This window comes from Geotrypetes seraphini, chromosome 2 (genome assembly GCF_902459505.1).
Source record: "Geotrypetes seraphini chromosome 2, aGeoSer1.1, whole genome shotgun sequence".
Taxonomy (NCBI): Eukaryota; Metazoa; Chordata; class Amphibia; order Gymnophiona; family Dermophiidae; genus Geotrypetes; species Geotrypetes seraphini.
This window is the reverse complement of record NC_047085.1, coordinates 470933846-470951222: the sequence shown is the minus strand read 5'-3', so window position 1 is coordinate 470951222 and position 17377 is coordinate 470933846.

Below are 17377 nucleotides of genomic sequence, written 5' to 3'. Positions count from 1 at the left end.
CAACTAGGAACCTGTGACCAGTCAGGCTCCGTGCCTGCCAAGGTCCCTGTGCATACAGGAAGGAAAGGGGGCAAGAAACCCAAAAAGGGGGTGTCCAGGGCCTGGCCCCATCACTGTTGACCAGGGGTGTCCAACCTGCAGCCTGTGAAATATTATGTGCGGCCCCGGTCGAGGATGATGCAGTGTTTTCCTCTGCTGCCCATGGGTGTTTACTGTCTTGCCGGCTCCCTCCTCTGTCTTGCTGCAGCGTTTGCGTGGCCCCAGAAAAATGTTTTTCCGCCAATGCGGCCCAGGGAAGCCAAAAGGTTGGACACCCCTTGTTTAGACCTTCCTGAGTACGCTAGTAACTTGGATTGTAAAGCCAGAACTGAAAATAGGGAGCATGGCTATTATCCAGGTGACCACCAGGGGAGCCAAAGAGAAGATAAGCTGAGAGCAGGCTCATGCAGATCAGGGTGTGGCTTTCCCCTTGAAAAACCAGTAGATCTGAACAAGCTGCTAGGCAGGTTAGGAAGAAAGCTCAGGGCTCTCCCTAAAGAACAGCTTTCTACCTTAAGCATGGGTAATGCCTGTGACCCGATGGAAGTAGAAGAAGCTGGAGCCACTTCAGAATTTGTGAGCTCAGACCCAGTGGAGCCAATGGAACTTCAGGTTGATCTAGCCCTTGAAGATTTGTGTGCAGACCCTAAACTTATGGAAGTGGGTTTAGATGTCATTTTGAAAGATACTGGAGAACTGTGAGGTTTTCTTTTGGCTTTTGCTGTTTTGGCTGGAATGTTGTTTTTTTTCCTTTGTGAGTTTTTGCATGAACTGCCAGAACTGTGGAGTTTTGTTTTTCTGTTTTGTTCCCAGCTCTTTTTATAGAAAGCTGAGAGTGCTTATAATGGGGAGAAGTTTGCCAACAACTGGGAGGGATTTTGTAAGCTGTTTTTCTGCTGTTATTAAGGCAAACTTAAAGCACTTCTCCTAAGCCCAGCAGTGCTGAATATTTGCTGGAGGTTTTCTCATTTGAAGCTGTTTGAGTGTGGGACTATTAAAACAGTAACACTGGACTTACCTGAGACCTGCAGGGTACAGGCTTGGGGAAATAACTTTAGGGAAGAAAAGCTGTTTGAATGGTAAAGCCACAGTTGGAATTAAATGGATTGTGTGAAGAAATCCTGAGAGCCATACAGGATTTTTCATTGAAGTTTATTCTTTTGAAATTGCTTTTGCTTGGCCATTTTGTTTGCTTTTGCTTGGCCATTTTGACTTGAAACATTCTGACATTAAATTTTTTTTTGGAAACTGAACCTGGAACTGTGTGCAGTGGTTTTGTTTTTGTTTTACTGATATTATTGCAGTCCCTGCAGGATGACTCCTTACTGGATCACACGCTGGTGCAATTCTGGACTGTAGCCACTGGAGGCACTGAATAGCCCCATGGGAAGGCTCTGGTGCCGGCTACAAACTCAGCCAATCCCTTATTTTCAAATTAACTGAATTATGGAATGGAATTCCCTATATCCTAAGGGTCTCTAGCTCCTTTCAATTTTTTTGTAAAGCTTTAAAAACAATTTTGTTTTCTAACCACCTTAGAAATCTTTCCTATCTTTGCCTTCTCCCACTTACTGGCTCTTTTTTTCTTCCCTTCATTTTGATTTTATTAAAATACTGTTAACTGAATCGAGCTCCTTGTTTGGAGATGATCCGGTTTACAAAGCTAAGTTTTAGTTTAGTTTAGTATGGTGAGAGCTTACAGGAAATGATGTGGCAAATAACATGTGATTAGAACAATCACTGTAGAAAAACCCAAAGTAGCCAGTGTAGAATTAAAGCTTTAAAGCTCTTACACAGAAAAAAAAAAGGATCCTTTTAAAACTTCTGGCAGACAGACAGCAGAAAAAAAGGATTTTCAAGAAAGTGCAGAGATAGTAGATTACCCACCAGCAGAAAATTGTCCAAAATTAAAAGTGATAAATCAAATAAATGTTGGTCATTTAAAAGAGGTCGGCACTTTAATCCATTCATTATACTATTGTGAGCATATACAAGTATGAGATACTATTTATCATCAAATATATTTTATTGAGCTCGATAGAAAAAAGACAAAATGGGCAGACAAAACAGCAATACAAGCTCAAAGTATATAAAATACCCTACTACAACAAACTATCTAAACCCTCAACAACATGAGATACTATTTATTCCCTGTTGAGAATCAAGGAACTGCTAACATTAAATGTCATTTTATTGGGCTATTTTGGACTTCAGAAGTCATTATCTGATAATCAATCAAAATTATTGAGAATCATGCTAAATTTGGCCATTAAAGTTATCTTGAAACATTGGAAGGATGTATCAATGATAAAATACATAACTTGGTGAAATACTGTTTAAAAGCTAAATTTGAGTGTGTGGCTGCAGAAAGATTAAATGCCTTAAATAAATTTAATAAAATATGGGAGCCATTAGAATCCTCATGCACCTGTTAAACCATGATGACTTCTCTGAATAGAGTATACATCCACACTGTCCGTTTTGAAGTATCTATGATAATATTAATGAGTAATTGTTAATTGTTGCTTATATTGTTCTGTTTAGTTTTATATTGTTCTGAGTTTATTTTTCTACCTTTTATTCATACATATGACTCATGTCATTTATATTGTGTTGATTCATATATGTATGATTTCTTTCTTTTTTTTATTTGAAAATCAGTTTAATTTTATTCAAACAATACAAAACACAGAATTCAATCAAAACAGTGCCAAGAAAAGAACTCCTCACCCTACCCAATTCCCACCCCCACCCCTACCTCCCTACACCCCCCCCCCATCAAGAAGGCAAAAAGGATAGGCAATCCTAGTATCAGTCCAGAAGATGCTCAACAGAAAGAAGTCAAAGAATTCAAATAGGGAGTCCACACCTGTAGAAAAGCTTTACGCTGCCTCCAAAAACCCGCTACAGCTCTCAGCTCCAACTGCAGCAGAGTATGTAATTTGTTCCTCCAATACCATACAGAACGAGGTTGATCAGAAAGTCAATGGTTCATAATACATTTTTCCCCACCACATAACATTTGCTCAAAAACAAGTGCTCTCGAGCGGAATACATAGTAAACACAGGAAAATGGCAAACTAACATAGCCAGGGCTGAAACAGAAACTGCAGAGGTCAAAACAGCACTCAAATAAGCAGCCACCTCCTGCCAGAAACCCCGAATTGTGGAACAAGTCCACAAACCATGCACATAAGAATTCACCCCTTTATGACATTTAATACACAGCTGAGTATCTATACAACCCATATGGTAAGCCTGGCTCTGGGGGACATAAGCCCGCAACAGAGTACAATGAAACTCACGCAGGTCAGCACTGCCCACATCCCCTGGCACACCTTTAAGTGCCCTCATCAGGATTGGTAAGGTCAATTGCCAATTAAGATCTCTCTGCCAATGTTGAAGAATCCCAAAGAAACACCCAGGGGGCTGTAATGTATGATTTATTTAAATGTCAATAAAAATTATTGAACTAAAAAACAACAGAGGAATACTTTTTCTGGGGAGGGAATTTTTCTCTCTCTCTCTAATCATCAGTAGTTTGCTGCTCTAATTCCCTCTCATCCCCAGCTGTCACTTCTCTTTCTCAAACCCCTCAGTTCCAGCAACCATCACTCTTTCCTAGTCCTCTCCATGCCCAGCAGTCATCACTCTTTCTTAAGGTTACCAGATGTCTTTCATTTCAGACTACAAGGTGTGATCGAATAATATGATGAATGCTGCAGCCGAGCACCATCCAACGGAAAGGCAGGGATCACACTGGCCAATAATATAAAAAGACTTGAAGCGGTCCAGAGGAAAGAGATGAAAATGGTAGGAAATCTGTGCCAAAAGTACAAGGCTAGATAACCTCAACATGCATACTTTGGAGGGAAGAAGGGACAGGGGTAATATGATACAGACATTTAAATATTTGAAAGGTATTAATATAGGACCAAATATTTTCCAGAGAAGGGAAGCTGGTAAAACCAGAAGACATACATTGAGGTTGAGTGGTGGTAGACTTAAGAGTAATGTTAGGAATTTATTTTTCACAGAGAGGGTGGTGGATGCCTAGAATGTCCTCCCGGGTGAGGTGGTGGAGAGGAAAACTGTGATAGAATTCAAAAAAGCATGGGATGAACCTGGAGGATTGCTAATTAGAATATAAATGAGCAAACTCTAATGGGCTGAATCCAGCAAAGGAGATGATTTGGCCAGGCTGGAGTGAGCTTAATGGCAACTCCAGTAGTTGGAACCTAAGGTCAGTACCAGGTGGACTTCTAAGGTCTATGGCCCAGAAATAACAAAGAAAAAAGACATTTTAATTTAATCATGAAATTGTAATGCATGTGATTACAGGGTAGACTGGATGGACCATTCAGGTCTTTATCTGCCATCATTTACTATGTTACTATGAGAAGCAGAGCATCAAACCTTAGTAACAACTTTCAACTTGTTTGGTGCGGTCAGTTGGCTCTGAGCTATGGTTGACAGAAGGTGTGTTTTAAAGTCTGTTATAAATCATGGATTACGAAACAACACATTAACATGAAATTTTGTTTCAAATTGCAAATAAGTGCTAAAGAAACACACAAAGGCTCGGATTCTGTATAGGAAGCCCAGTCTCAGAAGCCGACAGGCGTCCTATACATAATCGCACCTAAGCCCGCCTAAAAAGAACCCGATTCTCTAACCCAGTGGTTCCCAACCCTGTCCTGGAGGAACACCAGGCCAATTGGGTTTTCAGGCTAGCTCTAATGAATATGCATGAAGCAAATTTGCATGCCTATCACTTCCATCATATGCAAATCTCTCTCATGCATATTCATTAGGGCTAGCCTGAAAACCCGATTGGCCTGGTGTTCCTCCAGGACAGGGTTGGGAATCACTGCTCTAACCGACATCCATCTTACAGATGCCATTTAGAGAATCGGGTTACCGCTGAGTTTATCATGGCAAGGGATCTCCCTGCCGGCTGTGGCCGCTAAACTTATTGTAGCAAGAAGATCCCTTTCTGTGATAAGCTCAGCGTCTGCATCTACTTACAACGTAGGCCACCATTTTTGTGACCTACATTGTACGCATCTCCCGCTGGCTAGGGAGATGCGTACGGCCGCCTAAGGCTACTTCCGGGTCAAACCACACCTAGCCTCAGCAGGTTTTTTAAAAAAATGTGCATCCCAATTGGCTGGTTAGACAGCGGTAGGACGCTTATCACCACCTACAATCGGGATGCCATTTATAGAATCCAAGCCAAAATGTTAAAATTAGTTTATGCTGATGCTGCAGTGACCATGAAGAAGGTTTACATGAGATTCGAGTGATTTCATAATGGTTAAGAATCAGTTGAAGATGAGGAGAAATCGGAATGTCCTTCAACATCAATAACCCAAGAGAATGTTGAAAGACTAAGTGAAATGATTTGATCAAACATGCAATTACTATTAGGGAAATTTTTGAAGATCTGAACATCTCTTATGTGCATAGAAAACAATCTGAGAAATGGGCAAACAGTTTCATCCTTCGTCATGACAACGCTATGTGTCACACATCGATTCTGGGATGGCAATTCTGTCAAATAAAAATATTACAGTGTGTCCTTATCCACTGACACTGTGAAACTTCTGGCTCTTTCCCAAAGTCAAAATGACAATGACAGGCAAGCATTTTGAACTGATTCAGGACATCAAGGCAGCTACAACACCACAAATAAAGACACGAAAGATGACTTCCAGAACTGCTTCAGAAAGTGGCAAGAATGATGTGTTTGAAGCAAGACAGCATATTTTGAAGGGGATTAATGGCAATGTGTCTTTTACTGTAATAATTATTATTTTTTTAAACATTCATATTTTTTATCGCACCTCACATGTATGTTTTTAGATAATGTGCCCTGAACATTTTTGATATAATAGACTAAATGTCAAAATATGTAAAATGAAATTGATACAAACCTACAAAGAACTAAGTGGTTTAAACAGCTGATCTGCAAATCATGGGAGAAAACAGCAGTACAGTACTCCCCCGATATTTGCAGGGGTTCCATTCCAACAACCACCGCAGAGGAGACAGGGAGGCAGAAGAGGGCAGCCGGAGTGCCAGCGAGTGAAAGAAATCACTTGCGGTATGCTCCGACCGCCTCGTCCTGTACTAAAGTCGGGCCTTACCAATCAGGAGCTGCATGTCTTGATTGGTGAGGCCCGATTTTAGTACAGGAAGAGGCGGTCGGAGCATACTGCGAGTGATTTCCTTCACTCACCAGCGCTCCAGCTGCCCTCTCCTGCCCAGTCATTCACGGTCGGAAAATACCGCGAATGACCGGGACTGCAAATTCGCGGGGGAGCACTGTACATCAGAGCCACTTGGTTGTTGGTGCCACTCTCCTGCAGGATGATGCTAGACTGAGGTGGGGTTGGTGGAAGGATGTTGTACCATATGGAAAGTGTGGCTTCTTGGGATTTTGATTTATGTTTATTATTTTTGGTCAGTTATTATGTATTTGGCATTTGTGTTCTGTGTGTGTGACCGAGATATTCTATTAGGATGAATTTTCTATGTAGCATTCAGTTTTCTTGATAGTGGAGGGGATATTGTGAGGGGAGATGGATTTTGTTAATCCTTTTTCTGTATTTGTGTTTTATAAAATGACAGCTGTACAGCATATTGTTCCTTTTTATACTTTAATAAAATGATTTCAATATAAAATAGCTATTCAAGACTTGTATGGATGGGATCAGACAGAGTCCATGAGGATGAGGACAAATTTTTTCCCTGTGTCATTCTCTAAGGGAGGCATCCAAGAGTTGAAAGAAATATGTCAACCTAATCCTGCTTCTTGGATCACACATTTCTTGGGCAGCTAAATAAAGCCACCTTGTGAAACTAGGCCACTTTATTTACTGTAGCTGCTCAGTGGCAGACAGTTTTCAGCACCACAAATCTAAGGTCCTGATTTAGTTTTTTCCTAATTCTATATCTATTTGGGGGGGGGGGGAAGCTTAGTAAATGAGGCCCTTAACCTTTAGTTAGCTGGCTGAATCATTCTGAAAATTGTACTTACAGTCACATAACCCCTTACTATCCAAAGAAGTCTAGCTCTATAGACCTAAACTCATATTCAGACTCTTTTGATCAGTATTTCCCTTCACTTTGGGCCTCTGTGCTTTGAGCCTACAGATTCCAGTGTTATGGCATCACTTGGGGAAGTTAAAGGCCCAGAATTTTATCTGCTTTTAGTTTCAGTAGTTTTAGCTTCATTCCATATCCTGAGATAGAAGGACGGGCCAAGTTATTCCTTCGGAATACAGCAACTGCCAATCATGCATCCCTTCTCTCCTCCATCTCTGCTTGCTCAGTCTCCTGGCTTGGCTTGTAAAATTCTCTCTAATGCCTGCAGCTGTTTTGGGGTCCTGGTGCAGGAACTCTTGTTCCCTTGGTAACCTGGCAGCTTCAAGAGCTGTGTTGGCACAGATTTCATACATCTACTGGACCAAATTTTTTTCTTCATGCCTGAAAATTAGTATCTTCAGTTTTACACAAAATCCCCTAACCTTTATATTTGACTAATTAATTCTTCAAATAGTCATGTATACAGAAACACATTAAATATACAGAATAGACCATGGATATTATTTTTATAAACAACAAATATTTCTCATTATAATCATGTCTTTAAATCATCTTTTTTTGTATTTTGTATATTGCTAAAAACAACAAATATAATCCCTGTTTTGTTATGCTGCTAAAAAATGCCAACTGCTAATGGTCCTTAAATGGTAAAATTAGCTGTCACTGTAGTTGTGCTAGTCACCTCTATCTAGATATTATATACAGTATATAGGCAATTCTTTAAGATGGCTGCTCACATTTACTTGCAAATGATCAGAATGTACATAAAGCGACTGGGTGAAGTGACTAGGTGACAGATAGGGGTGATGTTGATCTTTTGATTGTTTGGCTATGCAAAATTTGTTTAAGTTTTAACTTTTTTTTATTTTTTTTTAAATTTTAGCTGATTGTAAGTCTTTTAAATCCTATTTCACTGAATCACTATTTCCTAGTTCATCATGGCGCCCATGAATAACTTTTGGTTATTAGTGGGTTTCACTTACCTTATCTGTTACAAAAGTTGGGCTAGTATGATAAAGTCTGATCACATTCCTGTTCATTTTTCTCAAATTCGTTTTCTGAAGTATTATAATTTCCCTGTCACCCATCATATTCTTCATGACTATGCTGACGCAGGCCCGTGGCAGAATCCAGTTCTAATTACCTCCCAAGTGCATTTTAAACCTCACGTAAAAAGACGAGTTCTAAAACAACTTCGTCACTTCAATTTTTTAACTGATTTAGATAATCAGGGGCCTAATGCTAGTTTTTGCAATTTAAAAGGGAATTATTTGAATATTCGTTCTATTAGAAACAAAGCTTATGTGATTCGTGATTGGTTGCAGGAGTCTAATCCAGATTTTTTTTTTTAACAGAAACTTGGTTAATTTCAGATAATGATCCAATTATTAATGAGTTCTTACCTCAAGGTTTTAAAATTATACCACTATCCAGGATTGCAAAGAGAGGAAGAGGTGTAGCAATTATCTTAAAGGACAAGTTTGATTTTGTAAAACTTGATTCGCGATCTACCTCAAATTATGAAATTCTTACTTGTAGGCTATCTTCTAAATTTTTGGATACCTCTCGTTACCCTGTTTTATATCCCTCCCAAAAAATGGCATGTTGTGAAAGCTTTCCATGACTTCCTTGCATCAAATACTATTGGAGGTTCCTATAATTTAATATAATAAACTAGTGTTTTAGCCCATTACATTAATGGGTGCTAGAGTAGATGTCTGTCTGTTGTTTTTTTTTAATTTGTCTCTCTCTCCTTGGACGCTGTCATTCTTTCTGTCTGTGTCTCTCCCTGACTTCCTGTCTGTCTATCTTTATTTCTAACTATCATTTTCTAACTCTATCATCTTCCCTCAATCCTGCATGTGGCCTTTTTTCTTTCTTCTCCCCATTTCCTTCCAACTGCTGCTCCCTCTGTCCTCCACACTTCCATTCAGTGTCTGTCTCCCTCTCTCTACCCCTTTCATCTACTGTTCACCCTCTGTCTTGCCCCTTCCATTCACTGTCCTCTCTTCTCTTTCCATCCAGTGTCTGCCCTCTCTTTCTCTGTTCCATATGGCATCTCCTCCTTCCTTTCCCCCTGGTCTGGCATACCTTCCTCCTTCCATGCCCTGCCATCTCTTCTTCCCTCCAAGTTATTCTCTCCCCCTCTGCTCCCTTTCCTCCTTGAACTTCATCGGGCAGCAGCAGCAGCAACAGTAATCACAATTCATTGCTGTTGCTGGCTTCAGGTCTTCCTCTCAGGCGGGTCCTGTCTTCATGAAAACAGGAAGTAGGCAGGACCCGCCAAAGAGTAAGGCCTGAAGCCAGCAACAGCAGCGAATTGTAAACGCTGCAGCTGCCCGAAGAAGCCAGGCCTTGAAGCACCCAAGGCAGACCGCTTCTCTCCCCTCCCAGCCCAACCCCCGCTGACTCTGCTATCTCTCCTTCCCATGCGACCCTCCCAGCGAGATGACCTTAATAACAAACCTCCTTCCAGCGTTGGCAGCCGCAGCATGCTAAACAGGCTGCTTCATGGCTTTCTCCTGCCGTTGAGTCCCTCTGCCGTGTCACTGCCAAAGCTGGAGGGAGGTTTCTGCCGGTATGTGCAGGAGAAGCAGTATCGCTCTTAATAAATTGAACAGGTGCGTCTCCTTAGTCGGCCACAGCACTCGAGTGTGGGCCCATTGTAAGCGCGCATGTGCTCTCCTGCCTGCCACAGACATACGGAACATGCAGGTAGGAGTGCGCATGCACCGCTTAGGGTTTTATTATAAGAGATAGGTCATATTGTTGTAATTCCTATTGTAAAAAATCCAAAACTAAACTAAACTAAACCTAAGTTTGTATACCGCATCATCTCCATAAAGATAGAGCTCGACACGGTTTACAGGTAATTCAGTAAATGAGGGAAGGACATAATAAGAAATAAAAGGTTATGAAGAGGATAGCTAGCTTTACATTTTAAATAGATAGATTTACATTTTGGAGAAAAACCAGGTTTTCAGATGCTTTCGGAATAATTGGAATGAGCCTAGGTTCCGCAGCGGGGCAGGGAGGTTATTCCAAAGCTCAGTGAATTTGAAGAAAAGGGATTTCCCTAATTTACCTGCATACATGACACCTTTTAACGAAGGGAAAGATAGATAGGCCACTCTAAGGCTGTCCACTGGTGCCAAGTAACTTGAGAAAAAGCACACCAGGTTCTGAGGGAACTGTGTTTTCTTTCATTTCTCCCAACTGCTGTTCTTCCTGAGGATTCTATCAGCTGGTTCAACACAGCAGCACAGACAGGCCACTCTAAGGCTGACCTGGTGCCAAGTCAACTTCAGAAAAAGCACGCCAGGTTCTAATTATAGGCCCGTAGCTAGTATTCCATTGTTCGTAAAGCTAATGGAGGGATTGGTAAATGTTGATTTGGTAAATTATCTGGACAAATTTGACATTTTTCATGACCATAAGTCTGGTTTCCATGCTAGTTACAGTACTGAAACAGTTCTTGCATCCATAATTGATTATCTTTATAGGCAATTCAGTTCAGGTTCAAGTGTTTTGATTTTACAATTGGATTTGAGTAGTGCGTTTGATTTGGTTGACCACGATCTATTATTAGCCTATATGGAGGCCATTGGAATCACTGGGAACGTTCGAAGGTGGTTCAAAGGCTTTTTGCAAAGTAGATCTTACCAAGTATATTCCACTGGGACATACTCATCCACATGGAGTAATCCATCCGGCGTCCCTCAGGGATCTCCATTGTCACCTACTCTTTTTAATATCTACTTGATCTCCTTGGCTAACTTATTGCAAGACCTAAAAGTCAAGTTTTATATCTACACGGATGACATCACCATACTATTGCCTATGTCTTTTACAGAGGACATAAAAGATCAGATCGCTGTAATTCTGGCAAAGATAAAACTTTGGATGTTTAGATTCAAACAAACTTAATTCAGAAGAAACAAATTTTTTTCTTGCCAGTCCTAACGATATTATTTCAGACAAAAAAACTTCTAATCAATGATCAAATTTTTGACATCGTTCCCTCAATTAGGATATTGGGGGTTACATTAGATCGTCATCTATCATTCGATGATTATACAGATGTTATGATAAAGAAATATTTTATGATCCTCTGGAAACTTCGAACTATTAAAAGATATTTTGACTTTGCTTCTTTCAGATTTCTGGTACAGTCTTTAATTCTGTTTTCTCTTGATTACTGCAATATTATCTATCTAGCATCCTATAAGAAAAATTTAAATCGTATTCAATTATTACAGAACACGGCAGTTTGCCTAATTTTTGGCCTAAAGAAATACGACCACGTTAGTCCTTTTTACTAGCAATTACATTGGTTACCTTTCAAAGCATGTATCCTTTTTAAATTTGGCTGTTTTTGCTTTTTGGTGTGATCCCGGGGTACTTGTCCTCCCAATTTAACTTTTACAAATCATCAAAAAATACCCGTAACGATTTTATGTTTATGTACCCTTCTATTAAGGCTTGTCGTTACAAGAGATTTTTTAATAAGACATTTGCCTTTCAATTAGGAAAAATTAACTTTTGGTTAAGCCCTTTGATTTCTCAAATGTATTCTTATAATGTTTTTGAAAGTTTATAAAAACATACTTGTTTGATAAGTTTGTTACATAACTGTACTTTTTACTTCCTATTTTATTATGCTATACAGAATTTTATGTATACTTCACTGATTGTACAGTTCTTCTTAGTGAACCACCCAGAACCTTATGGATGGGCGGTATACAAGAATAAAGTTATTATTGCACATATCTTACATAGCCTATATTATAGATGCAAATGTACACATAGTTGAGCATGAGCAGGGTACATAATTACACATGTATCTTTGGCATTTGGGAGTGAGCATTTACATCAACTCTGTGGCTGGCATAAGGCTCATATGAATATACCTTAGTACACAAGTATTTTACTGTATAAAGGAAAGTGAATGCCTACTTTCTTGTATAGAATGGGTGCTTAATATACAGTAGGTGCACTGCTAAAGAACTGTCCTTTTTGTGGATAATTTTATAAAGGCTTTTCTGCATATACCGTATTTTTTGCTCTATAAGATGCACTTTTTCTTCCCCCCAAAGTGGGTGGAAATAAGGGTGTGTTTTATACCCCCCATATCTTTTTAAAATCCTGCCGTCCAGCGCTGTATGGCAGGAACTTTCAGTGATCCTGCCCTTCCCTCCGCTGACTCCTGAGCTGAACTCCGAGCATCAGAGCAGAGCACAAGGCAGGTGTGAGCTTATCGTGTTCCTGTCTGGTCCCACTCCGCTCCATGAATGGCTGCAGTCAGTTCTCGCGACGGAAGAAGTGGATAGAGATTTAATAGAAGACATTCAGAATATATCTAAAAAAGGGGAAGTCTTGCTAATAGGTGATTTTAACATGCTAGATGTTGACTGAGGTATCCCTATTGTGGGGTCTTCTAGAAGTAAGGAGATTCTGGATTTCTCTACAAGAACTGTTCCAGCAATTGGTAATGGAACGCACACAGGATAGGGTTATACTGGACTTACCAATCAGTTTGCGATCCCTTTGCGACCAAATTTCCCTCCTGCACTATTCACTAAGGCCAGGATTCACTAAGCAAACCGATCGGTTTGTGAGCCTTTTGCGACCAAATTTCCCTCCTACACTATTCATTAAGGCCTATAGCGATCCGATCCCAATCCTCCCATGCAAATTAATAAAACCCCATACAAAATAGCCAAGCGATTGATTCACTAACAATTGCTTGGCTATTTTGAGTCGGGTTTTACTACTGACAAACCTGACTACTGCAGACCTGTCGGTAACTGAGTTACCGACAGGTCTGCAGGTTTTTTGATAAGCCTGTCTTTTTTATTCATTTTTTTTCCATGGAGGGGCCTAAGGCACTGATTGGCTGGGCGCCTCGGGCTCCTCCCAGGCTTCTCCCAGGGAGGAGCCCGAGGCACCTCAGCCAATCAGTGCCTTAGGCCCCTCCCTGTGCATCAGATGATGCGCCATGGTGGAGCCTAAGGCTGCTATTGCACAGCAGCGGCCCGGGGAGCAGGAAGACTTTACTCCTGCTCCCGAAGATCGGTGTAGGAGCAGGAGGGTCCGGGCACCCCTCCTGCTCCCAACTATTTCAAAGGTACTGGGGTGGGTGGGCTGGGCCCGACCGCCTGGGCCGACCAGGAGTGGGCCGGGAGGTAGGAGGCCTAGGAGCAGGAGGGACAGATCGGGGCAGGCAGGAGAAATCGGGGCCTGGGGGATGTCGGGCAGATCTCTCTTGCCTGCTCCGCAGTGCAGGCCTGCTTTAAAACCACGGGCTTGCAATGCAGGGAACAGTGGTAGAGAGCAGCAGAGTCCGGGAGCAGGCAAGAAAGATCTGGGCAGGGCAGGCAGGCGAGATCGGGGCCTGCAGGGGGGGGTGTCACCATAATAAGTATTTAGTTTCCTTTACCATACTATATATTTATTTTTCATGGGTCTTTTTGTCTCCCATGAAAAATAAATATTTACAAAAAACAGTTCTTAGTAAAATAAAGGTGATAAGGTGATAAGTTCGCTCCTACATTTATCCATTTCAATAGGGGTATTTATTTATATCACATCTTTCCCAAGGTGGGTTACAAAACCAACAAACATAATTCTACATAACTTAAATTAAAATCAATATACACGTAAATCAATACACCAGCTGTTCCAAATAATTGCCCAGTTCCCACATGCCCTCTCTCATTTGAAATTCCCCTATCTTAGCTGTTTGAATAAAACCAAGATATTCTCCACCAAACATTTTTAAGACGAAGATACCTTTTACAAGTTGTTGTTGTTTTAGGTACAACTGTTATCAGTCAATGATCTTAAATGAGGTAGTAACTGATTCCAGTTATTCAGACCAGCAATCTTCTAGTCTCTTTAAGACATCTCTCTTTTGCAGTGAGAAGTGATAGAAAATGTATTCTCTCAAATCTCAAAGATCAGGCACATATAGCCCAAACATACCTACAAAATATTGTGCTGACTCATGCAAAGCCTTATACATAAACAGCAAGATCTTAAAATTAATTATTGATACTACAGGCAACTAAGGTAACTGGATCAGCACTGGGGTGACATGTTCAAAATAGAAAGACATGAAAATCAAATGAGTGGCAGCATTTTGAATCAGAGTAAGCCATTATTTCAGTAAATGTCAGTACCTAAATGAGGTAAGGAGTCATCCTAGAAAATGCAGTCTACAAATTTAAGTAAGCTGTACAACTTAGGGCTCCTTTTACGAAGGTGAACTAGCGTTTTTAGTGCACAAACCTGATTAGCGCATGCTATAGCACGCACTAGCTGAAAAACTATCACCTGCACAAGAGGAGGCGGTAGCAGCTAGCGTGCAAGTCATTTTAGCGCGTGATATTCCACGTGTTAATGCCCTAACGCGCCTTTGTAAAAGGAGCCCTTAGTAATAAAAATAGTAATAATTTTAAAATAATAAAATTAAAAAGACCACAAAAACATTGCCTTTTTAATTCTAGAAGGCAAGTTTTTCTATTACCCTTCATTCCCTATATAAGCTATAGCAAGTACTAGAGTACTGCTGCCTTCGAAACTGTTGATCACTACCTCCTTCTCGACACATTGTCCTCGCTGGGATTCCAGGGTTCTGCTATCTCCTGGTTTTCTTCCTATCTCTCTTGTCGTATCTTCAGAATATGTTACGGTGGATCCTCCTCTGCTGCCATCCTGCTGTCTATTGGCATACCCCAAGGCTCTGTCCTGGGCCCTCTCCTCTTTTCCCTATATGCCCGCTCTCTTGGTACACTGATCTCTCAAGGTTTTCAATATCACCTCTATGCTGACGACTCCCAGATCTACCTCTCCACACCGGATATCTCTGCAGGAGTTCAGGCCCGAATTTCAGCCTGCCTGTCCGACATTGCCGCTTGGATGTCTCACCGCCATCTCAAACTGAACATGGCTAAAACTGAACTCTTATCTTCCCACCTCCTCCCTCTCGCCATTCTCTATTTCTGTGGATAACACTATTATTTCTAGAATAAGCTCTGTTATTGTCTACTGTAACCTATTTGTTGTCATGACTAGTCTGTTTTCAAATGATTGTGAATGTCTACTTGTAACCTGTTCTGAGAGAATGGGATAGAAATTGAAATAAATAAATAAAAATAAATATCCTCCACCCTGTCTCATTGGCTCGCAACCTTGGGGTGTTTGACTCCTCTCTCATTCTCTGCTCAGATCTAACAAACTGCCAAATCCTGTTGCTTCCTCCTCTATAATATTACCAAAATCCGTCCTCTTCTCTCTGAACACACTACCAAAACCCTTGTCCTCGCTCTCATCACCTCGTGCTTAGACTACTTCTCTCGGGCCTCTCGCGCAACCATTTTTCACCTCTTCAATCCATTCAAAATTCTGCTGCACGACTCATATTCCGTGAGAGCTATTCTCACATTACTCCTCACCTGAAATCACTTCATTGGCTCCCCATCCATTTTCGAATAAAGTTCAAATTCCTATTGCTGACTTACAAGTGCATTCACTCTGAAGCCCCCCGATATCTCTCCTTACTTATCTCCTCCTATACTCCCCCCATGATCTCTGCTCATTGGGCAAGCCCCTCTTCTCTTCCACTGCCAACTCGACTCCGTCCCTTCTTTCTTGCGGCACCGTATACCTGGAACAGGTTGCCTGAATCAATAGGTCGTGCTCTAACCCTGGCAGTGTTTAAATCTAAGCTAAAAGCCTACTTTTTTGAAACTGCCTTCAACTCTTAACTCCCACTCACTGCTGTCAGATACCTATACCCACTATAATCTCCCCAACCCTGAAATGTCATGTCTAAATTAGATTGTAAGCTCTTCTGAGCAGGGACTGTCTATTGTACATTAAAATGTACAGCGCTGTGTACGCCTTTCAGCGCTATAGAAATAATAAATAGTAGTAGTAAAGTAACGTGGGTCTCTAATCAAGCCTCTCCCCCATACCTCTCCCTCATACCACCAATAGCAATAATTTTTTTTAGGCACTTTCCTGTAGTTTTACCTTGTATGCAAATACACAAAATGGGCAAGTATTTAAAAAATAGTACAAGAAGTTGACTATATTGTACTTGGATTCAATTTTCTCTCCAAAGTAATAATAGTTTTTTGTATTCATTAATATATTTAATGAAGTACAATATACATTACACTTTACTTTAAAAATACTCTCATTCTGTACAGTTGGCAATTATTCAAAAACATTCAAAACTAAAGAATGAACAACTACAGCTGTCAACAGTTTGGATGTATAGCAAGCTAGAACTGTTTTTCCAACATTTTGGCAAGTCCCTAAGGGGGAAATTCTATAAATGGTGCCTTACGAGGGAAACATGATTTTAAACGGTACTTAAATAAAAATTCAAAGCGCCTATTGCTGCCTAAATAAATGGCGTCAGAATCACACTTCCAAAGGCACCAAACAGTGCCTAATGCCAATGTAGGTGTGGCTAATATTGGAAGTGGCATTAGGCAAGATTCACGTCAAAGGTAGGCACTGGAAATGTAGGCCTTGAAAACCCTGAACTATATTTCTGGCACCTATCTTTACTGGAGGCACGATTCTCTAAATAGCGATATCGCATGATTGGCATATGATCGGCGGCCATTGACAATGGCACCATTTAGAGAATCTGGCCCTAAGTGGTTTATTTTTCTTTAACATTTAGGGTCTTCTTGAGGGTTCAAAACCTAGGCAGTGATGGGCTTTTTTAACTATAAAAACATAAGAATACTATACTGGGTCAGACCAATGGTCCATCTAGCCCAGTATCCTGTTTCCAAAGTGGCCAATCTAGGTCACAAATGCCTGGCAGAAACCCAGCACCCAAAAGTTTGACAAGATCATTTTTTAAATTTATATGAATTATGTGTATTAGGCACTTACATTTTTTTTTATGTGCTTATTACAAACATAGCACATTTTTAAGTTTATTGATATATGTACACCAGATACATTTTATTGTTCTGGCATTTCTTTGCATGGTCCTTTATTTTAATTGCCTTTTCATTGGAGATAATTTATTAATTTTTATTTGCTACAGTAATTATTTATATTTGAATATTTGTATGTTTAAGTTTTTTATATGTTCATTATTGTTTTTAATTGTATCTTAGCATCTACCCCTGATGTAGCCAGAAGGCAAAACGAGGCCACATCAGGTTTAGTTTAATAAAATGCACCTTTCCTGTACTAT